Source organism: Narcine bancroftii, chromosome 6 (genome assembly GCF_036971445.1).
Source record: "Narcine bancroftii isolate sNarBan1 chromosome 6, sNarBan1.hap1, whole genome shotgun sequence".
In the NCBI taxonomy this organism is placed as follows: Eukaryota; Metazoa; Chordata; class Chondrichthyes; order Torpediniformes; family Narcinidae; genus Narcine; species Narcine bancroftii.
Window position 1 is genome coordinate 98197502 of NC_091474.1, and position 24518 is coordinate 98222019.

At 44.5% G+C, this 24518-nt stretch overlaps 2 long non-coding RNA genes across 3 annotated transcripts in view; one reads left to right on the forward strand and one right to left on the reverse strand.

The window, feature by feature from the left end:
* Positions 1-699: 699 nt before the first annotated feature.
* On the reverse strand, positions 700-10530 carry LOC138736398 (uncharacterized). 2 transcript variants are annotated; one of them, XR_011340262.1, is made up of 4 exons: positions 10115-10530; positions 6650-6930; positions 1434-1594; positions 700-1028 (listed from the first exon to the last, which is right to left on the reverse strand). It is a non-coding gene; the product is annotated as an uncharacterized lncRNA (long non-coding RNA). The 2 variants fall into 2 exon arrangements; XR_011340261.1 differs by having other exon boundaries at positions 6782-6930; positions 10115-10528.
* Positions 10531-10559: 29 nt separating this feature from the next.
* Positions 10560-24518, forward strand: part of LOC138736399 (uncharacterized) — a 74779-nt gene continuing 60820 nt past the window's right edge. The window contains exon 1 of the long non-coding RNA XR_011340263.1: positions 10560-10866. This is a non-coding gene — a long non-coding RNA (uncharacterized lncRNA). The remainder of the gene's footprint in view (positions 10867-24518) is intronic.

A 24518-nucleotide genomic window follows, 5' to 3' on the forward strand; every position in this document is an offset into this window, starting at 1 on the left:
TCGGTCAGTCTGTCCGGCAATCATGTTCATGTGTCAGCCCTTGAGCGTTCACAAAACTATGAACGAAAAGTGAAACCCCGTTAGTGTGTTGTTGTGGAAAGGGTATGGGAAGCAGCAGACATAACGAGACGACACATGAGATTGCAGTTTAAGTGAATTGGGTCATTTTATGGATGGAGGTCAACTGGCCGTTGTTTGCACAGAACTTGAACATCGTTCACAGTAGGCCACGATTGACAATATAAATCGAGAATAAAACAGAGAAGAACAAGACAAAGAGATGCTGAGGACAAATGGCAGGTGAGATTGGGCTGATGAGGAGAGAAAGGGCTAGCATCATAACGACATGGACAGGGTTCAAGGCATTCGATACTGATTGAAAATGTGTGTGAGAGAGAGAGAGAGAGAGAGAGAGGGAGGGAGAGAGAGAGAGAGAGAGAGAGAGAGTGCAAGAGAGAGAGATTGGAAATAGAGGGATGAACAGCACAGTAAAGATCAATCATACTATTGCCGACTGAGCCCAGTTTTTCTTGGAAGGCCTCGACCAACCTCCCTTGCCTTTTCCTGTACCTCAAATAAGTTTCTCTCTGCAGCGCTCATTTGAGGAAACACTGTATGATCATCCAGCATCTTGTTATCGGGGCGAGTGTAGCAAACATCAGAAGAAATATTTACAACATGAGGGAGGAAACATAAGGGTAGAAGTCAGGGGTACCTTTTTATTAAACAGAGGTTAGTTACTGAAATGCATTGCCACTTGATACAATAGACAGATTTCAAATACTCTTAGGCAAGCAAATGAATGAAAGGAATATAGAGCATAATCAGGAGGCGTATGATTTGGTTCAGTATGATTATTTTGGTCGGAATTATATGGTAGATGAGGGTCTGAACCACTCTGTAATATTCTATGTTCTATTCGCTCTGTTGTGCCCTTTCAGTCAGTAGCTTTGTCCTGCTGGTCACATTATACCGTTCGAAATACGAAGTTCTCACGTTCCATGGCGGTCTTCTCCATTGGTCATTCTCTGTTTTCAGAATTTGGAAAAGATTATCAATGTTCAATCATCATGTAAAAAAAAAGCCCATTCAATCAGTTCACCTAAAATCACATAAATATCACTGGCTCATACCATTTGTTCTATTACTACCTCTTCACCCACCCAGCGTCTGAGATGCTTCTTTTCCTTCTGGTGCTGATGACGAGTTATAGATTTGAAACATCAATTCTTCTCATTGCTTCCCCCATGATGGAAATACACCGCCTGGGTATTTCCAATTTCTAACATATTCTTAATACAGCTTTCTCGGGGGAAATAATTAACTGTTTTATCTAAACACAAATTCAAGAAACTGGGCAGCAGACAATTGCATAAAATTAGACAGGTTATGGATGAATTGTTTATAAAAGTTTGTGTGAACTAACGTATTACCTTTTACACCGATATCTGCAAGTACAGAATAGCAAATGGTCGCAATGTCGCAGATTGCTGGCTCTGTGAAACGCTGAAATCAGTTCGAATCTTACAGCCATCCACGTACTCTAAGTTTTGTGTAGGAGTTCTTATATGAGAGGAGTGATCCATTGGGACAACTAATTGGATAAACCACAGCAGAACAACACATTGAATAAGCAACTATACAGAGCTAATTTTGCTTATTGGTTCCCTGTGCAATGCATTTCGCCACTAGTTGTATGATGTAAACAGTTGATTATGCAATTCGTGTGCATAACGTGGCAATTTGCGCTCTCAGACACAAGCTGCCAGCAAGACCTTTTTGGGACTAATATAAAATAGCACAGCAAATGCAGACCCTCTTTCCATCGGCCGTGAGCGGTAATTTGGAACATGATGTTCATTTGTGACAGCAAATTGAACATAGAACACAGAACATTGTAGCACATTAGTGCTGTCCTGTTGAAACCTATTTCACAACAATATGGTTTATTCCAAACACATGCTTAAATATTTATCACATTTATGTGTTTATTTCAGACATATTTTCGCAAAGTAGCAGCAAAAACTAGAGGGCATCTGCACAACGTGAAAGTAGGAAAGTTTCGTTTGACATCGGGGGTACGGTTTCTATTTACACAGACATTGTGGGTAGCTGAATTGCATTGGCAGAGGTGATGGTGAGGTTGGAATGATATGGTCATGTAAGACACTCTTAGGCAGGAACTGATGAAAGAAAAATAAAGGTTTATGAGTTAGGGAGCTTTTTTTCTTTTGAGTAGACATATATTGGTGGCCAAAATCGCATTACCATGCTCACATATTCTGTGTATTATGTAGACTTAAATGTTCCAATTGTACCAACCTAAGCTGCTACCAGTCACCACCTCTCTATCAGTAATGTAAATAACCTCTGATATTTCCACTGTGCAAATCTTTCTTCTTTGGCTTGGCTTCGCAGATGAAGATTTATGGAAGGTTATGTCCATGTCTGCTGCAGGCTCGTTGGTGACTGACATGTCGGATGCGGGACAGGCAGGCACGGTTGCAGCGGTTGCAAGGGAAAATTGGTTGGTTGCAGTTGGGTGCTGAGTTTTTCCTCCTTTGTCTTTTGTCGGTGAGGTGGGCTCTGCGATCTTCTTCAAAGGAGGTTGCTGCCCGCCGAACTGTAAGGTGCCAAGATGCATGGTTGGAGGCAATATCAGCCCACTGGCATTGGTCAATGTGGCAGGCACCAAGAGATTTCTTTAAGCAGTCCTTGTACCTCTTCTTTGGTGCACCTCTGTCTCTGTGGCCAGTGGAGAGCTCTCCATATAACACAATCTTGGGATGGCGATGGTCCTCCATTCTGGAGATTGACCCACCCAGCACAGTTGGGTATTCACCAGCGTGGATTGTATGCTTGCGGACTCTGCCAGCTCGAGTATGTCGATGTTGGTGATGAAGTCATTCCAATGAATGTTGAGGATGGAGTGGAGACAGCGCTGATGGAAGCGTTCTAGGAGCCTTAGGTGATGCCGGGAGAGGACCCATGATTCAGAGCCGAACAGGAACTTGGGTATGACAACGGCTCTGTACACGCTGATCTTTGTGTGTTTCTTCACGTGATTGTTTTTCCAGACTCTTTTGTGTAGTCTTCCAAAGGCGCTATTTGCCTTGGCAATTCTGTTGTCTATCTCTTTGCCATCCTTGCATTAGATGAAATGGTGCAGCCGAGGTAGGTAAACTGGTTGAGCGTTTTGAGTTCTGTGTGCCCGATGGAGATGTGGGTGGGCTGGTATTCATGGTGGGGAGTTGGCTGATGGAGGACCTCAGTTTTCTTCAGGCTGACTTCCAGGCCAAACATTTTGGCAGTTTCCGCAAAACAGGACGTCATGCACTGGAGAGCTGGCTCTGCAAATACACGCTCGAGAAACACAGCATGCCTTGCAGCGTCCATAGGAAGCAATGGTATATTAACAATGTTTCCGGCCTGAGCCTGCCTCAAGGTATTATTTGAACGCTGGCCATCACAAGAATTTGCAAGTGGAGGAGCGAATGGAAAGAGAAGAGATATGGTTTGGCAAGCAGAAGATTACAAAGTTGTGCAATTTATGGAGAAGGAATAGTTCTCTGAATGGTGGGGACCAAGAGTAAAACAGACAGAGAAATTGGGAGAGTCCAAGAGCTATGGAGGGGCCAACCGGATACTGAAGACGTCGACATTTATGCCATCAGTTCAGTGGATGCCCACAAGATATATTCGCTATTTTATCTTCAAATTGTCCATGCTTTAGTTTGATATGCATGGGGAAATGAACTGAAAGGTCGACGAGACGATGATGTGTGGAATTGAAATTGGTGTCTACTATCAGTCGGTCTATATAATTGCAGTGGAAGAATTACAGTGTTAAACAAAATGTCCCCCGATTCTTCGTCCACTCTCTCTCTCTCTAATGTCGAGAAAGCCGTTGGATATCGTTGATGGCCACAGATGATTCACAGCAAAGTGTTGCTTCACTTGCAAAGACTGTCTGAGGCCGGTAAATGTGGTGAGAGAGGAGGTGAGAGCGAACCCTGGGGACAATGAGTGGGACACGGAGGTAGCAGTTCCTTCTTAAGTGGAGACGGGATTAGATGGACACATGTTTCCGTTTGTATAATCACCTTGTAAGTATCTGAAATTACGGAGGGCGCTGCGTGCTCTGTTGTGGTAGTGGGTGTAGACAGGGAATCCTGACCTTGCTGCGTCTTATAGTGGAGGGGGCTATAGTAGTTTGCGGGACATACAAAAGATGATATAAAACGCTGTTAATGGAAGTAGATTGGGAAGCCACGATTTTGAAAGGAAAGAAGGACATCTTGGCTGGTATGAAATACAACACCTCATCCTGAGAGCCACGGGGACGGAGAAGGAGAAATTCAGAGAAATGAGTAGAAACTACAGGGTATTCAGAGAGAGGTACTGTCCAGGAAACGATTGGAGTTGTTTGGTTGTTAGAAAATGATTGAATCTTGAAATCTTCTTGAATATCCAGGGCATCATATGTAATGGTATGAAGCCGAGCTGTGGGGCCAGGTGTGAAAAAAATATTATTTCACGATTAAATGGCGAAGCAGATACTATCAGCTGAATAACCCAAGTCTTATAAGATTCTTTGCCTCGTAGCCATATGAACAATGGCAATATTTTAGAAGGTTTTGAACAAGTACATGGATCTTCGAGGTATGGAGCAATATTGACTGGGTGAAGGTCAGTGGGACTAAGCAGAATAATTGTTTGGTGCTAACTAGGATGGCCGAGAGGCCCATCTTGTACATCTATGTTGTATAATTACACCAAGTTAATCATGATACATTGGTGGAGTCGGATAATCAGTGTCTACGACAATACATAACTTCACTCGGAGATCAGGCAGAGCAATGAAACTTCAGTGACTTTGGCGATATCCGTTTACTCAAAAAGTCAATCGTTGAACTGAAGAATATACGACGTATTGATAAAATAAACTGGGACAAAGTAAACATAATTAATGTAAAGTCGCCCCAGGGTGGTGGTGGTGGTGTTGTTCATGCTGAATCCAGAAGAATTCCGTGCTGATCTATGTAAATAGCACAACGACAAATATAATGGAGATGATGTAAAGTCACCAGAAATATCACTGAACTTATGAAGTTATTGAATAAACGTGGGTCAGTGAATAATTTTTGATTCTCATGGAGATTTGGGAGAAGACAGCAGGAGCAGGACGCCGATATTTCGGAATTATAATCTTCTATTTGGCTGATAATGACGATGCCAAAACGCAGAAAATGGAGAAATATTTATCCGCGAAAGTGAACGATTAGATGTTTCACTCTGTAAATATTTTTACAGTGACGTTATTATGTCCATTTCCTTGGTGAATGATATTGTACTGCAAATGTACTGGAAATATTATTGGTAAATTAAAAGGGTATGAATTAAAATTAAAAGACAAACAGAGCACATTAGCGGTTAGTGCAAATTCCTTACAGACAGAGCCAGCGATCGGGAGTTTGGTTCCAATTCCGAGCTATCTGTAAGGAATGTGTACATTCTCCAAATCTCTGCGTGGATTGTTCCGGGGGATTCGATTTCCTCCAAACGTTCCAAAACCTAGCGGGGGTTGTGCATTAATTTGATGAAATTGGGCAGCTCGGGTTGGTGGGACGGGACTGTTATTATGCTCCATGTGTAAAAAAATAATATTCGATGTAGAGAATTGAAATGGTCTAGTGATAAATTCAATGTCAATGACGAGGGATGAAGTCGTTTAAAATTTCATACTCGTGCTTGCTTCGATGAACTTATGACAAATATAAATGATGGGATCGAACAAAAAATTAGCAGTGCTGCCGGTGGTCCTGCAACGGCAGTACTGCCACTGGTGTGAACCCAAAGAGAGAGGAGGGAGCGGAGATTTCATCCGCAGTGTTCTCACTCCAGGGATGGAAACCATGTAGCATGCAGGCTGCCAGCGATTCCAATCAAAGGACTTAAATCAGGCCGCGGATAACTAGGAACAGGCTGAAGAAAGTCTGATGGGCTGCTAGCAATGGCAACCATGGTTTGACATGGTGCCTAAGGTTCTGTGGGCTTCCTGATCGCTCGGAGGTTTCTATCTGTATCTCAGGTTCCGATTGTCTGGACAGAACTGGAACTCGGAACGCCTCTTCTATCGGATAATAAATTATATCTGTTTATACAATTGTAGTGCGTGGAGCCCTCCCCTCGGCAAAATAGGGATGGATAAACTGAATTAAGCGGTACCCTGCTGAAATACAGCTAAGACTGGCTGAAGAGGCGTCTTTCTAATATCCCAGAGAGTCTGTTCCTTGCTCTCATCAAGTAACGATAAATAATATTACTTGCTGACAATAAAAACATAGCGGAAATATTCTTGATTGCGATGAGTGACGAATATTAAGGATTAAAAAAAAATAATTTACAAAATGGCTGCACAGTTCAATAGCGCAACGCTATTGCAGTGCCCAGAAACCAGGGTTTCGCATCCAGTGCTTGAAGTAAGACGTTACCCCTGCGGCTACATTGATTTCATCTGGGTGCTCGGTTTTTTTCCACCCTCCAAAACATACGGTATTTTGAAGTTTTTGTATTTGGGCGGCACTGGTTGATGGTCTCAAGTACCTGTTACATTGCGATATCTCTGAAATATTTGAAGAAAACATACCTATGAGAGATAGGAAATTGTAGATTCCTTCACACAATCCCTCATTTCAGTTCGAGACTCGCTCTGCACCACCACTGACCGCCATGATTCCACACAGCATTCCCTGTCCCATCATGCCTTCTTTACACTTACTTCTCCATTGTATATCTGTCTTTTACATGAAGGGATTCGGGGCGAAACGTTGACCGTTCCTTTTTTTTTCTCTAACGGATTCTGTTTCCCCTCTTAATTCGTCCAGTAGAGTGTTCAATTCAAAGGAGTGTATGATATCAGATGGAAACCTGAACGAGGGAATGAATAAGAATCAACAGTGATCACTTTCCTTCCCGAAACCAGGAGAATTCGAGTATCTGGGCCCTCAGAATCACACATTTAATAACTAATTTATCTTGGAAGCCTAGTTGAGAATTTGTTCCTTCTTTTCTACAAAGTGGACGTCTTTTCCGTACCCAACCTTTTGCCTACTGGAACTGTCATTGAATGCCATAGTGAGAAATCTACAAGGTCCTGTTGTCAAATCGTGACTGAAAACTATCTTGCTTCCCAGCCTGATTGTATTCTTACAAAAATAATCGAGCTTGAAATTGATTTGGGAAATGCGCGTAACGTTGGTTTTGTTATTTACACCTTGTTATCATCACATCATATGATGTAAAATCATATGATGTAAAATCAAACCAGGCCATTTTTCAGTTCCTCTCTAAATGTCCTTTTTGTCAGTCCATCGAAGCAGGTGTTGGTCAAGGTACAGAGAAACTGTAGCATAACTCCATATTGTTGAAAGATAAATATTGGCGTTATCATATATTTCTCCCTATAATTAGGATTCACCGTTTGCCAGTTCATAGAGTGTATTACATATGGCAAACACAGTAACAGGAAATTGGTGGATAGAGCGAACAAGAAAATCATCGATTTTTTCGTGTTCTCCAGCTCGGAATCAGTTTGATTTTCACTGTTCATGCGGAGTCCGCTGCGGACTCTGTTTGCTGTATGTGCCTGCTGTTAACCCATTAAGCAGGAGAATGAAAAACATCGGTAATATCGGTGTCACGATGCTGTAAAACAAGTCATGTGCTTTCCACAAGGGTGAAGTATAGTATTCAGGTACTGACGCACACAGCCAAGGAACATTGACAATTACTGTATAAGGCTCCACGACAAAGTAAAATGGGACGCATCTCATACAGCTCACTGCCGCCACTATTATCACAACTTTCGTCGCTACTCTCTCAGTACAATAGTTTTTCTTCAGTTTTTGACAGCAAATCGCAATGAAGCCATCAAATGTGAAGGCAACGGGGAACCACGCCGAGAAATCCGTTGTCGCATATCTACGGACAATCAATAGTTTGTCTTTATTTTCTTTCATCAATATTCCTGTCTAAGAGTCTCTTAAACACCCATATCTTTCCAATCTCCACCATCACCTCGGCCAAAGCATTCCACCTACCCACATCTGTCTGTGTAAATAGAAATCGTACCCCCCCAATGTCTACCTCCATGCGCACAGACGAGATATGGTTTGTGAAGTAGAAGATTAAAAAGTTGAACAATGTATGTAGAAGCAATAGTTCTCTGAATGGTGGGGACCAAGAGTAAAAGAGACAGAGAAATTGGAAGAGTCCAAATGGTAGAGGAGGGTTCTACCGGATACTGCAGACTTGGAGTTGATGCCATCTGGTTAGAGGATGCCCTCAATGGATATTTGCTATTGTTCATTCAATTTGTGGATGCATGGAGAAATGGAGAGAAAGGCCAACGAGGCGATGAGGTATGGAAGTGAAATGTGTGTCTACTATAGAGACGGCCCTTATAATTGCAGTGGAAGAGCTACACTATTAAACAAAAACGTCCCCGATTCTTCGTCCACTCCCTCCAATGTCGAGGAAGCCGTTGGATACAGTAGATCGCCACAGAAGATTCACAGTAACGTGTTGCTTCACTTGAAAAGACTGTTTGAGGCCTGTAGTTGTGGTGAGGGAGGAGGTGTGAGTGCAACGTAGGGGGTGATGAGTGGGACATGGAGGACGCAGTTCCTATTTGAAGTGGAGACGGGAGCAGATGGACGCATGTTTCCGGTTGTGTGATCACCTTGTATGTATCTGAAATTACGGAGGGCGCTGCGGGCTCTGTTGAGGTCGTAGTTATAGATAGGGAATCTTGACCTTGTTGCGTATTTTAGTGGAGGAGGTCACGGTTGTTTCGCGAGACATACAGAATATGATAGAAAAAGCTGTTAATGGAAGAAGATGTGAGGGCCACGATTTCGGAAGTAAAGAAGGACATCTCGGATGGTATGAAATAGTACACCTCATCCTGAGAGCCAAGGCGTTGGAGATGGAGAAATTCATAGAAAAGAATAGAAACTACAGGGTGGTCAGAGAGAGGTACTGCCTGGGGAACTGCTGGATTTGTTTGGTTGTTAGAAAATGATTACATCTTGAAATCTTCTTGAATATCCAGGGCATCAAACGCAATGGTGTGAAGTCGAACTGTGGGGCAAGGTGAGAAAATGTATCATCCCACAATTGAATGGCGGAGCAGACCCGATTAGCTGAAGAACCTAAGTCTTATAAGATTCTTTGCCTTGTAGCCATATCTACAATTGCAATATTTTAGAAGGTTTTGAATAGTGCGATATGGACTGAGTGCAGGTCAGTGGGACGAAGGAGAATAATTGTTTGGCGCTGACTAGAATGGCCGAGAGGCCCATTTTCTACATCTATCTTTGTATAATTATACCACGTTAATCAGGATACATTGCGAAATGGGATTCTCAATGTCTACTTCAACACATAACTTCACTCAGAGATTAGGTAGAGCATGGACACTTAATTGACTTCGCGATATTCGTTGACTGCAAAAGTCAATACTTTATCTTTAATAACTGGAATAAAGTAAACATTATTAAAGTAAGATCGCTCCAGGGAGGTGGTGGTGGTGGTGGGGGGGGGGGGGTGGTGGGGGGGGGTGGGGGGGTTCATGTTGAATCCAGAAGAATTCCGTGCTGATCTATGTAAATGGGTCATCGACAAATATAAGGGAGATTATGTAAAGTCACCAGAAATATCGCTGAACTTATCAGGTTAGTGAATATACGTGGGATAGTGAAAATTCTTTGAATCTCGTGGAGCTTTAGGAAATGAAAAATACAAACAGAGCACAGTGAGCCGAGCGGTGAGTGCAAATTCCTTACAGACAGCTCCAGCGATCGGGATTTGGGTTCGAATCCCGAGCTGTACGTTAGGAATGTGTACATTCTCCCGTTCTCTGCGTGGATTTCCCAGAGGGCACCGGTTTCCTCCCATCGTTCAAAAGCCTAGCGGGTGTTGTGGGTTAATTTGTCAAATTGGGCAGCACGGGTCGTGTCCAAAAATAATATCTTCGATGTCGAGGATTGATGTTTTAATTGTCCAGTGATAAATTCAAAGACGGGGGCTGAAGTCATTTTGGCAAACATACCTCAAGGATATGAACAAGATGTTTTGAAAATTCATATTCCTGTACTTGGATCGACGGACTGATGCCAAACAATGGACTGTTCTCTGTTCAAGTAACGATCAAACAAAAAAAATAATTGGCAGTGGTGCCGCTGGTGTGAACCCATAGAAAGCAGGGTGCGGAGGCTACTCTTTCCTGTGCAGTGTTCTACCTCCATGCCCAACTACGAATGGTTCTGAACAGGCTTTAGACAACCTGTTAGAGGAACCGACGGTGGTTTATTTTCCAATCCTGCTTTGGTGGGTCTGGGCGGTTGATGGTTGGTCCTGTGTTCAGTAGCAGCCACGAGAGATTTCAGACTCCGAGGAAGCAGATAACTTGGGGAGGGCACCAGGATAGGGGGTGACCAGCCCCCTTACACTCGTTTCGCAAGGACAATCAAAGGAGGTGACGTAATGGGGTGGTAACCACAGCAGTGGAGGAGTGAGGCCTCTGCAGTTGGAGAACACACAAACAGAAGCTTTGGGTAACTCCATGGATGGAAACCATGATGCCTGCAGTCTGCCAGCGACTCCAATCAAAGGATTTAAATCAGGCAGCGGACCACTAGTAACAGGATCGAGACTGGCTGATGGGCTATCAGCAGTGGGAACCTGCGTTTGAGAGGGTGCCGAGGGGTCTGAGGACTTCCTGATCGCTCGGAGGTTTCTATCTGGATCTCGGGTATCTGATGGTTTGGACGCAACTGAAACTGGGAATTCCTCTACAATCGGGTAATAAATTATATCTGTTGGTTCAATTTTAGGCAGTTATGAAAATAGATGGAGGGTGCGTGCAGCGCTCATCTTGTCGAAAGAGTGATGAGTAAACTAAATTAGGCGATACCGTGCTGAAATACAGCTAAGAGGCGGCTTTCTTATATTCCAGAGAGTCTGTTCTCTGCCATCATCAAGTCACGATGAAATAATATTACTTGCTGACAAAAAAAAAAGCATCGCACAAATATTTTTAATTGCGACGAACAATTCAGGAATTTTTTAAAAAGGTTTTGAGTTACAGAATGGCAGCACGGTTCACGTAGTGGTCAGTGCAACGCTATTTGAGTACCCAGAAACCAGGGTCCGCATGCAGTGCTTCCAGTAAGAGGTTTGCTGCGTGGATTTCATTTGGGTGCTTGGTTTCTTCCCATCCTCCAAAACATACTGGAGTTGTGCGTTAATTGTTGAATTTGGGCGGCACTGGCTCGTTAGTTGCAAGTACCTGTTACATTGCTGTATCTCTGAAACCTTTGAAGAAAACATACCTAAGAAAGGAAAGAAACTGTAGATTCCTTCATGCAATCCCTCATTTCAGTTCGAGTCTCGCTCTGCACCTCCACTCTTTTGCCAATCCCACATGGCGTTACCTTTACCCACCCTGCCTTCTTTACACCTACATTACATTTCTGTCTTTTACATGAAGGGCTTGGGGTCTAAACGTACTTTTTCTCTAACCGATCCTGTTTCCCTGCTTAATTTATCCAGAATGGTGTTTGATTCAAAGGGGTGCTTGATCTCAAAGCATAAAAAAAAAACTGACCGATGGAATAAATCCGTATCAATATTGTTCACCTTCCGTTCTGAAACCAAGATAAGTCAAGAACTTTAGGCTTTAGACATCAGGAAACCACATTGTAAAAATACGTTGGCCAGGAATCCAACCCGGGTCAACTGCTTGGAAGGCACCTATGTTAACCATGTTGAACTTTCACCATCATCTGATATGTTATCCTCTGACAATTTACTATCTCAAACTGATCTCACTACCAGTTTCATCTTCCCCTAACCATCCCAGCCGCCTAAACTAATACTGACGCAAAATCAGCTAATCCCTTTTACAATAGATAACCTTTCCTTTAGAGAATGGGAGAAAAAAGGGATCAAAAGAATAGAACTTTTCAGGAAATAAATCCTTTGAACAAATGAAGGATAAATATAATATAACTCAAGATACAGTGTTGGCATACTACCAACTGAAATCCTACTTGAAGAACAAATTGGGAAGCAGTCTGAGGTTACCAGAGGGAAGTAATTTTGAATATGTGATTACAGATACAATGATAATCAAATAAATTATAACAAATATGTATATTAAACTGAAGGAAAACGAGAATGAAGAACCAAATGGTAAAACTAAATAAAAATGGGAACAAGATTTAAACATAAAGATAAAGAAGGAAACATGGGAGAAGTTATGCTCTGGAAGTATGAGAAATACAATAAACACGAGGTTACGTATGATACAATATAACTGAATACACAGGCTATACATTACACCTCAAAAGTTAAAAAAAATGGGACCCAACAGTATCTGACAGATGTTTTCGTTGTAAGAAAGAAATGGGAACAACAATTCATGCAATCTGGACGTGTGAGAAAGTGAAAATATTTTGGGAAGATCTAAACCAGATATTAAATAAAATCACAGGAAGACTACACAAAAGAGTCTGGAAAAACAACCAACTGAAAAACCTCACAAAGATAAGCGTATACAGAGCCGTTGTCATACCCACACTCCTGTTCGGCTCCGAATCATGGGTCCTCTACCGGCACCACCTACGGCTCCTAGAACGCTTCCACCAGCGTTGTCTCCGCTCCATCCTCAACATCCATTGGAGCGCTCACACCCCTAACGTCGAGGTACTCGAGATGGCAGAGGTCGACAGCATCGAGTCCACGCTGCTGAAGATCCAGCTGCGCTGGATGGGTCACGTCTCCAGAATGGAGGACCATCGCCTTCCCAAGATCGTATTATATGGCGAGCTCTCCACTGGCCACCGTGACAGAGGTGCACCAAAGAAAAGGTACAAGGACTGCCTAAAGAAATCTCTTGGTGCCTGCCACATTGACCACCGCCAGTGGGCTGATAACGCCTCAAACCGTGCATCTTGGCGCCTCACAGTTTGGCGGGCAGCAGCCTCCTTTGAAGAAGACCGCAGAGCCCACCTCACTGACAAAAGGCAAAGGAGGAAAAACCCAACACCCAACCCCAACCAACCAATTTTCCCTTGCAACCGCTGCAATCGTGTCTGCCTGTCCCGCATCGGACTGGTCAGCCACAAACGAGCCTGCAGCTGACGTGGACTTTTTACCCCCTCCATAAATCTTCGTCCGCGAAGCCAAGCCAAAGAAAAGAAATATATTTGAAAATAAAAATGTATGTATCTTGATCAATGTGGCTTATAGTGTGAAAAATAAAAAAATTTAAAAAAAACCATCCCAGCCGCCTCTTCAGATGTGAGTCACTCCAGTACATCCTTATCCGCTAAACCTTCCCTGCAACCACACACGGTTCCACCCACTGTCGCACTGCCCAGCAATGTCCGCAGTGTGTCTAAACCCTGCCCCTACATAGTCCTACTCCACTCTCCTGGATCCACCATAAGAAACTAATCTTTCAGGTGAGGCCGAGCTTGAACCGCTTCTGGCCCAATCTGATCTATCTGAGACCAAACGCGGACAGTGGATCATTACGTCCAGCATCTGCATTCAGTTTGTTGGGCCTCAGCTTTCTGCAGCCGACGAGCAACTTCCACAACTACTCCCTCACAGCCATGTCCGCCCTCCGCCACCCTCCGGAAACAGCAGCTCAACGCTTTTGGGACCCCGCAGCCCCGGACCAAAAAGTAGAGCTCCGCGGGGTCCTACTGCCCGATATTGGTTAAAGTGCCTGCCGACGGGACCGGCGCGATGAAATGAGGCCGATGATCAAGATGCCGGCGCACGCCGTTAGCAGCAGACCCCAAGGAGTGTGGTCTCTTTGGGATCAGTGTTACCGATGCAGGCAACCAAAGAGGAAGAAAAACTCTCCTTCTCTCCCACTATTTCACCGAGAGCGACAAATCTGGGAGAGGACTTTCGGGGAAAGACAGCGTGGCAGAGCACCAGTGGGACGCTCGCTGTATGATGTACTCGCACCAGCTGGAGGCCGCCAAAGACCTTGAAATTTCCTAATCGCATCAGCGATCTGTTTGGAGCCCAAAGGACCCCAACACCCAGCAGCAATAGACAAATGGTTACATAAACAAAAGTTGTTTTTAATTATCTTTGAAAATGAAAACAGAATCAAAGCATAACTTTTCTCTATTTTTAACTTAACTTCCTTCTAAATCTAAGTGCACGTGTCTGTAATGTGTGTGTAAATTAAGGAAAGTTCTTTGGTTCACAGTCCAATCTCACTTCTCATTCGTCCAAGTTCACTGGTTGCAGGCAATGCTTATTCTGTGCACAGAATTTAACACGTGTGAAGTTCACGAGGCTTTGGTGCTTGAAAGGTAAATGTTTACCACTGAGGAAGTTTCCCGGATTCTCAATCGGTCTTTCTGACGAACCTTGCCCTCTTCAGGGTCTTCCAGATTATCCCCTTTCTTTCAGATCACCTTTCACACCACCAGCCTTCTCCTTTGACCTGACAACCTTCCAATGTTTGCCGTTTGTCCCTCAGGAACAAATTTCTGTCTCTCTCCTCTCTGTTTCACACCCTCCCTCTCTGAGAGCAAAACTCTTATCCTCTGCCTGCAACGATCACATGCTTTCCCATGCAAGCTGCTGTCGATACTTTGTTGCCTCCTGAAAAAGCATTCTGGAAAAGTCCTGCACATATTGTGTTTTAAAATGTGTGCGTGAAATCTGCTCTAACAATTCTTCCCAAACCACCTCTAAATACCCCGTCACACCAGCATTTGTAACAGGCTGTGTCTGTGGCAATGGGGAAATTCACATGAGTTCTTTTAACTTGCTCTTTTTCCATTAGAATTTCGCTTCGTTGTCAGTGTACATATTATTTGCTGATATTCCAATAGTTGCATCCATTTAAACTTAACTCACCTCTTTACTTCCAAAATTGCACAAACACTAGGCGTCCTGTTTCCTTTTCACTTTTAAGAACGAGTCTGAGATCTGTCGTTGGGACAGCAATCTCTGCCGTTTGCGGCACCCAGCTAAGTGGAGCGTGTGATTAAATGGACCTATTCTCTAGAATATTTCTGGGATGAAAAGAGGGATGTGTGCTTGAATCACACGGGATATTTGACCTATCACCAACGGAAAGGAGGCAGAGGAGCTTCAAAATCAGAAATGACAGGCTGGGCAATTTTTTTTCCCTTGCAGTCCTTGAAATTGACAACCGGTATCATGTATCATTGGACCTCTTATAAATGGAAACTAATTTATTCCAGAATATGTATACATGTTAATTTTTATTCTCTATTTATGCACTTATTACGAGGTGTGTATTGTCAACCACGGTTGCCTTATCGTTTCTCTGTCCCAGTGGGACAAACCGATCCAGAATCCTGTGCAAATGGTCCCTAAACAGCCATCTGTGCTTTCCCCGAGAACATCTGCTATATCAGTTGGTGTCTGGAATTCTCCGCCTGAATGTGGGAGGGTGCATGGTTCCGACTGGATAGGCACCCGTCAAACAATGTTGTCACTCAATAAAAATAAACAAGAAATTCCACTGAGTCAATTCTTTTCATTTCCTTCTCCTTCTGTCATTTTAGGTGGTAGATGTCCCCGGTAGGTTTTCTCTATTGTGTTTCATGTATGGCTCCCATATTTGTTCAAATATTGTAATATTATTTCTTAAATTATATGTTAATTTTTCTAATGGAATACATTTATTCATTTCTATATACCATTGTTGTATTCTCAAGTTATCTTCTAATTTCCAGGCTGACATAATACATTTTTTTGCTATGGCTAGGGCTATCCTAACAAATCTTTTTTGTGCACCATCAAAATCAAGTCCAAATTCTTTGGACTGCAGGCCTCGAGGATAGGATTTGATCGATATGCTCTTCTCTAACTGCTACAACCGCGATGGGCCATTTATCCTCCTGCATCATCAATGTGATGTAGTTTCTCCGGCACGTGTCACCACAGATGTTCCATCGCTGTCTGCATATGTTAGATTGTATGAGGATTGTGGGAGAGATACTCCTCTGCCCGAGACTTCATGTGAGGGAGGTGGTCAGTCTCGGAATGGGAGGCTGTTTGAGCCGAAATTATCACCTCATGTTTGAGTATAATGAACACATTACTCAGTCACCGAGGCTCATTCCCTTCATGTTAGTAAAATACACTATATATCAAATTAATGGTCTGAGCATTAATAAGAGCGATCATAATATGATTGAATTTCTCATACAGATGGAGGGTGGAATAGACATATCTAAAACTAATGTATTATACTTGAACAGGGAAGACTATAACAGGATGAGTGAGAAATTGGTCAACATGGACTGTGAACTCAGGATATTTGGCATAAAATTTGAGGAATAGTGGAAGACTTCCGAAGAAATATTTCACAGTGCTCAACAAAAATATATTCTGGTTAAAAATAAGGGCAGTATCATAAGGAAAATCCAGCCTTGGTTAACTAAGGAAATAGAGGTAGTATAAAATTAGAAGTTCATGAATGAAGTAGCCAAGAATAGTGGGGAATTGAGGGATTGGGAAAACTTTAAAGGGCAACAAAGGACAACTAAATGAGAAATAAGGGAAGGGAAGAAGGATTATGAAGAGGCCCCGATCCGGGCAGAGAGTGGGAGCGGTGGCCACAGTCCGGGCACAGGGTGAGCAGTGGCGGCCCCGGCTCCAGTCTGGGCGAAGGGTAGGCGGCAACGGCCCCGATCCGGGCAGGAGCAAGGGGGAGACGGCGGCCCCGGCCTCGGTCAAGTGAGGCAGGCGGAGGCCCCGGTCCGGGCAGAGAGTTGGAGGCGGTGGCCCCAGTCCGGGCACAGGGAGAGCTGCGGCGGCCTCGGCCCGAGTCCGGGCAGTATGGACCGAACTAGGAGGGGAGGCAGACCCCTCCAGCCCGGGTAAGAAACCTGCATAGGAGAAGGTCACTCCGATACAAAACCTACGACCCAAGGACCTCGCTGCCACGTCGCAGTTTGCTTGGCCACGGCATATGAACCATGGGTGTAAAGGGTGGGGCCAGTACTGCGCGCACTGCACTCCACCTAAAAGCTCCTTTGCACAGGCCCGAGGACAGGTCCACGTCCTCCCCCTCCACGTCCTCCCCCTCCACGTCCTCCCCCTCCACGTCCTCCCCCTCCACGTCCTTCCCCTCCACGTCCTCCCCCTCCACGTCCTCCCCCTCCACGTCCTCCCCTCCACGTCCTCCTCCTCCACGTCCTCCCCCTCCACGTCCTCCCCCTCCACGTCCTCCCACTCCACGTCCTCCCCCTCCACGTCCTCCCCCTCCACGTCCTTCCCCTCAAAAGATGCTCACAAACTCAAGCTAGCATGCTGGAACATCAGAACTATACTAGACAAGGCTGACAGCCACCGACCTGAACGTCGGTCTGCCCTCATTGCACATGAACTCCTCAGACTTGACATCGACATAGCCGCTCTCAATGAAGTCCGCCTGGCAGATGTAGGCAGCCTCCAAGAACGCGGTGCGGGCTACACACTCTACTGGTCCGGCAAGCCTTCGGATGAACGACGCCTATCTGATCTAGGCTTCATGGTCAAGAACTTCATTGCCTCCAAACTCGAAAACCGTCCGACAGGCCACTCGGACCGAATCATGTCCATGCAATTCCCCCTTCAAAACAAGCGTTGCATCACCCTCATCAGTGTCTATGCTCCAACCCTCCAGGCGGAACCAGCAGAAAAGGACAAGTTCTACACTGACCTGCGAAACCTCATCCAATGCACCCCTTCAGCCGAAAAGGTTGTCATCCTTGGCGACTTCAACGCTCCCGTTGGCAAAGACTCAGAAACCTGGCCAGGAATCCTGGGCAAGCATGGTGTCGGCAAGTGCAACGACAATTGGTGCCTCCTGTTGGAGCTCTGCGCAGAACAGCTGCTTGTCATTACAAACACCCTTTTTCAGCAGAGGGACAGCCTTAAGACTACCTGGATGCATCCCCGATCCAAACACTGGCACCTCCTGGACTACATCCTGGTGCGAGAAAGTGACAAACGAGATGTGCTCCACACCAAGGTCATGCCCAGCGCGGAATGCCACACTGACCACCGGCTGGTTCGCTGCAAGCTCAACCTTCACTTCAAGCCAAAGTCCAGGAACAGTAAAGCCCCTATAAAGAGGTTCAATGTTGGAAACCTGCAGTCAGACGAAGCGAGAGGAAACTTCCAGGCAAACCTCAAAGCAAAGCTCAACCTGCCTCACGGACCCGTCCCCTGAAACCCTCTGGGATCAGTTGAAGACTACCATACTGCAATCCACTAAAGAGGTACTGGGCTTCTCCTCCAGGAAAAACAAGGACTGGTTCGACGAAAACAGCCAGGAAATCCAGGAGCTGCTGGCAAAGAAGCGAGCTGCCCACCAGGCTCACCTTACAAAACCGTCCTGTCCAGAGAAGAAACAAGCCTTCCATCGCGCATGCAGCCATCTTCAGTGCAAACTCCTGGAGACCCAAAATGAGTTGTGGACTAGCCTCGGCAAACGAACCCAGCTCAGTGCGGACATTGGCGACTTCAGGGGTTTCTATGAGGCTCTAAAGGCTGTGTACAGCCCCTCACCCCAAGTCCAAAGCCCGCTGCGCAGCTCAGATGGCAAAGTCCTCCTCAGCGACAAGATCTCCATCCTCAACCAATGGTCAGAACACATCCAATCTCTTTTCAGTGCCAACCGCTCAGTCAAAGATTCCGCCCTGCTCCAGCTCCCTCAACAGCCCCTAAGGCTAGAGCTGGATGAGGTCCTCACCCAGGATGAGACATATAAGGCAATCGAACAACTGAAAAGTGGCAAAGCAGCAGGTATGGATGGAATCCCCCCCAGAGGTCTGGAAGGCTGGCGGCAAAACTCTGCATGCCAAACTGCATGAGTTTTTCAAGCTTTGTTGGGACCAAGGGAAACTGCCTCAGGACCTTCGTGATGCCACCATCATCACCCTGTACAAAAACAAAGGCGAGATATCAGACTGCTCAAACTACAGGGGAATCACGCTGCTCTCCATTGCAGGCAAAATCTTCGCTAGGATTCTACTAAATAGAATAATACCTAGTGTCGCCGAGAATATTCTCCCAGAATCACAGTGCGGCTTTCGCACAAACAGAGGAAGTACTGACATGGTCTTTGCCCTCAGACAGATCCAAGAAAAGTGCAGAGAACAAAACAAAGGACACTACATCACCTTTGTTGACCTCACCAAAGCCTTCGACACCGTGAGCAGGAAAGGGCTTTGGCAAATACTAGAGCGCATCGGATGTCCTCAACATGATTATCCAACTGCACGAAAACCAACAAGGTCGGGTCAGATACAGCAATGAGCTCTCTGAACCCTTCTCCATTGACATCGGCGTGAAGCAAGGCTGTGTTCTGGCACCAACCCTCTCTTCAATCTTCTTCAGCATGATGCTGAACCAAGCCATGAAAGACCTCAACAATGAAGACGCTGTTTACATCCAGTACTGCACGGATGGCAGTCTCTTCAATCTGAGGCGCCTGCAAGCTCACACCAAGACACAAGAGAAACTTGTCCGTGAACTACTCTTTGCAGACGATGCCGCTTTAGTTGCCCATTCAGAGCCAGCTCTTCAGCGCTTGACGTCCTGCTTTGCGGAAACTGCCAAAATGTTTGGCCTGGAAGTCAGCCTGAAGAAAACTGAGGTCCTCCATCAGCCAGCTCCCCACCATGACTACCAGCCCCCCCCCCCCACATCTCCATCAGGCACACAAAACTCAAAACGGTCAACCAGTTTACCTATCTCGGCTGCACCATTTCATCAGATGCAAGGATCGACAATGAGATAGACAACAGACTCGCCAAGGCAAATAGCGCCTTTGGAAGACTACACAAAAGAGTCTGGAAAAACAACCAACTGAAAAACCTCACAAAGATAAGCGTATACAGAGCCGTTGTCATACCCACACTCCTGTTTGGCTTAGAATCATGCGTCCTCTACCGGCATCACCTACGGCTCCTAGAACGCTTCCACCAGCATTGTCTCCGCTCCATCCTCAACATTCATTGGAGCGCTTTCATCCCTAACGTCAAAGTACTCGAGATGGCAGAGGTCGACAGCATCGAGTCCACACTGCTGAAGATCCAGCTGCGCTGGGTGGGTCACCTCTCCAGAATGGAGGACCATTGCCTTCCCAAGATCGTGTTATATGGTGAGCTCTCCACTGGCCACCGTGACAGAGGTGCACCAAAGAAAAGGTACAAGGACTCCCTAAAGAAATCTCTTTGTGCCTGCCATATTGACCACCGCCAGTGGGCTGATATCGCCTCAAACCGTGCATCTTGGCGCCTCACAGTTTGGCGGGCAGCAACCTCCTTTGAAGAAGACCGCAGAGCCCACCTCACTGACAAAAGGCAAAGGAGGAAAAACCCAACACCCAACCCCAACCAACCAATTTTCCCCTGCAACCGCTGCAACTGTGTCTGCCTGTCCCGCATCGGACTTGTCAGCCAGAAACGAGCCTGCAGCTGACGTGGACTTTTACCCCCTCCATATATCTTCATCCGCGAAGCCAAGCCAAAGAAAGAAAGATAATGACAGATAGCAAAAACAATTATAAAATTATAACACAGGAAAGAGTGGCTCAAGTCAACATAGCTCCCATGGAAGATGTGAATGAGAAATTGATATTGAGTAATGTGGAAATGGCTGAGGCATTGAACTGACATTTTGTGTCCGTCTTCACTGTGGAAGACACATTCATCATGCTAAAGAGTGGTGATCGGGATGTGAAGGGAAGTGTGGGCCTCGATAAAATAATTATTACAAAAGAGATAGTGATGAGGAAACTAATAGGATTGAAAGTGAAAAAATCCCCAGGTCCTGATGCGATGCATCCCAGCGTACTGAAGGAAATGGCGGCAGTTATGGATTCTCTGGAATCTGGACAGGTCCTGGAAAATTGGAAAACAGCAAATGTCACGCCACCTTTTAAAAAGGGATGTTGGCAGACGACAGATAATGATCGGCCAGTGGTTTAATGTCTGTAGTTGGGAAAATCATTGAAGCTGTAATTAAGGAAGAAATAGCGAGACATTAAGAATGAAGGTTTTCCACCATGTAGACACAGAAAAGGAAGGTCTTGTTTGACAAACTTTCTGGGGATCTTCGAAGATATAATGGGTGTGGTAGATAAAGGGAAACAGGTTGAATTTGTATATTTGGATTTCCAGAAGGCGTTTGATATGGTGCAGCACAAGAGACTTATCAATAAGATACATATGAATTGAGTCAGTGGAAGTATATTGGCGTGGATTGAGAATTAGTTAACTTTCAAAAGACAGTTCTTCTGATTGACAGAAAGTGATAAGTGGGGTTGTGCAGGTGTCAGTGCTGGGCCTGCAGCTGTTCACGATTTACATTGATGATTTGGGAGAGGGGATAGAATGTACAGTAGCCAATTTTGGGGATGATACTAAATTGTAAAAGTGAATTGTACAGATGATGTGGATTGTTTGCAATAGGATATCGTTAAGTTAGGTGAGTGGGCGAATGTCTGGCAGATGGTGTGTAACGTTAGTATCTGCAAGGATTCCACATTGGTAGAAAAAAATATAAGAGCAGATTATTAGTTAAATGCTGAAAGTCTGCAGCAGGTGCAGTGGTGCAGATGGACTTGGGAGGGCTATGCATGAACCACAAAAAGTTGGGTTGCAGATACCACAGATTATTAAGAAGGCAAATGGAATGATTGCCTTCATCACTAGAGGAATTCAAGAATAAGGAGGTCATGCTGCAAATATACAAGGTATTGGTGAGGCTGCACCTGAAGTACTGTGTACAGTTCTGGTTTCCTTATTTGAGGAAGGATATACTGGCCTTGCATATAGATCAGAGGAGGTTCACCAGGTTTATACCGTAGATGAGGGGGTTGACCTACGAGGAGAGACTAGATCACCTGGGATTATACTCACTCGAATTTGGAATATTGAGAGGAAATCTTAAAGAAACATATAAAATTATAAAGTTGATAGATAAGATAGAGGCAGGAACAATGTTTTAAATTGTTGGTGAAACCAGAAATAGAGAACACAGCCTCAAGATCCAAGGGAGTAGATTCTGGATGGAGATGAGGAAAAACTTTTTTTTTCCCTGAGAGTTGTGAATTTGTGAAATTCTCTGCCAAAGGAAGCAGTTGAGAGCACTTTATTAAACTTATTTAAGGTTCAGTTCAATACAATTTAACAAAAGAAAATAATTTGGGGATATAGGAAAAAGGAATGTAGGTTGAGTTGAGTCAATGATCAGATCATCCAATATCTTACTGAATGGCGGTGCAGGCTCAATGGGCCAGCTGGCCTACTCCTGCTCGTATTTCTTATGTCCTTATGTATACATGTGTGCATACTGTTTCTCGGGTGGAATGTTTGGTGTATGGGTGGCAGTTTTGGTATAGTGATTAGCGCAACACCTTAACAAGACCTGGGTTAAAATCCTGCGCTGTGTGTAAGGCGTTTGTACATTCTCCCCGTGTCTGTCTGGGATTTTCCTGGGGGCACCGGCTTCATCCTACTGTGCAAAATGTACCAAGGGTTGTAAGCCAATTGGGTGTAATTGGATGGATTGGACTCATGGTCCTAAGCGGATTGTTACTCTGCTCTTTGTTACTCTGAAAGGTTTTTTAAAATTAAATATATATATTTTAAAATCTGGTTGTATTTAGAAAGTCACATGATAATAAAACTGACCTTGATAAGGAAAGTCTGGGACACTTCTCCTGAAGCATAAGATCCGATTGTAAGGCTGTTCTCAATGCAGATTTATAAAATCATGGGGGCATAGTTCCCCAAAGAGTAGAGATAAGGGAGGTGGTGGTGTGTTCTGCGTTTCATGAGTGAGACCTTGCAGTTGATATTCCTGAGCAGTTTTTTTCCCCAAGTAGGTGGAAATGAGAGATTAGATGAAGTGAAGATGTTGTTGGGATTGCACAATGAAAAGCCTACCTGGCACATGTCAACGAAGGTTAGAGGAACTGAAACAAAGGGTGATCATAGATAGATATAAGGGATGCAAAGTGGGGGATTTGAGCTTTCCAAATATAATCCGTTATCCTCCATCGGATTAGATCAGTTGGAATTTGTAATAATATAGTAAAGTTAAAAAAAAATTACCAACATTTTGGTCTTGAGCCTTTAATCAAGGATGGAAAATGTCGGCAGGCGTCCGAACAAATGAGAAGGCGAGGAGGTGTGGTTTCAAAGATAGGACGTAAGGTGGAGAAGGGAGGGAAGTTCAGCAGTGATCAAGGGGAAATGTTTCTTCGGCTACAAAAGACAGGGTAGTATTGGACAAAGAAATGGCTTATGAACTTAGTATGTATTTCGCACCTTTCTTCATTGTGGCAGTTCTCATAAAATTCGTCTTTGATATTCAACCTGTCTGGACGGGAAACATTGTTGTCATGACCTGATGGTCAGTTTTAGTTTGAAAACCCACAGCATGTGTCTAGGTCAGCGCAGATTTATGGAGTTTAACTCCAAAAGATCATTGCGGAATTGGGCCATTCTTCCTATCGAGTATATTCCACCATTCCATCATGAGAACTTATGAGAACTGCAGTGTGCCTATCATCTGAGAGTGTCAATAGGCTGAGTCAATTGTCTTAGCATTGGGAGGTCAGAAGATGGATCAATTATCTGGACGAGATGAAGTACAGTCCTCGGTTTGAAAGAGGTAACTGAAGAAACTGAAGGCATTGTTACTGATCTTCGTGAATCATTATATTTTCAGTGATAGGTAAGATTTTTGAATCTTTTAATAAGGATAAGGTTTCAGTGGCCATAGAGGCCCATGGTGAAAGACAGCATTGATTTCTGAAAGAGAAATCTTTGGATGCAAACCTGTTGGAATTCCTAGAGTGAAGAACAGGAATGACAACTAAAGGAGAGTCAGTGGATATTGTTAACATGGATTTTCAGAAGGCCCATGACAAGGTGGCGTACATGAGGCTGCTAAGCACGATGAGGATCATGGTTCTCCCACAAAAATACTGGCATGGATATAAGATTAACTGATTGACAGGAAGCAGAGTGGTTATAAAAGGGACATTTACAGGTTGGCTGCTGTTGGCCAGTGGTGTTCCTCTGGTCTAGCTGCTGGTGCCATTTCATTTTACGTTATGTGTTACTCATTGTGATGGTGGATTAGACAGCTATGTTGCCACGTTTTCAGACAATACAAAGCTCAGAGGAGGGGCAGGTAGCGTTAAGGAAGGTTTAGACGTTTAGGAGATTTGGTAAAGAAATGACAGATGGAATACAGGGAAGAAAAGTCATGATCATGTTATTTTAGTGGAAGGAATAAAGGTTTTGACCTTTTTCTAAACAGAAAATTATATCAAAATCAGTGGCACAGAGGGACTTGGGGTCGTCGTTCAAATCTGCCTAAAGATCCACTTGCATGTAGAGGCAGGTGTAAGAAAGGCAAATGGAATTATCTCATTT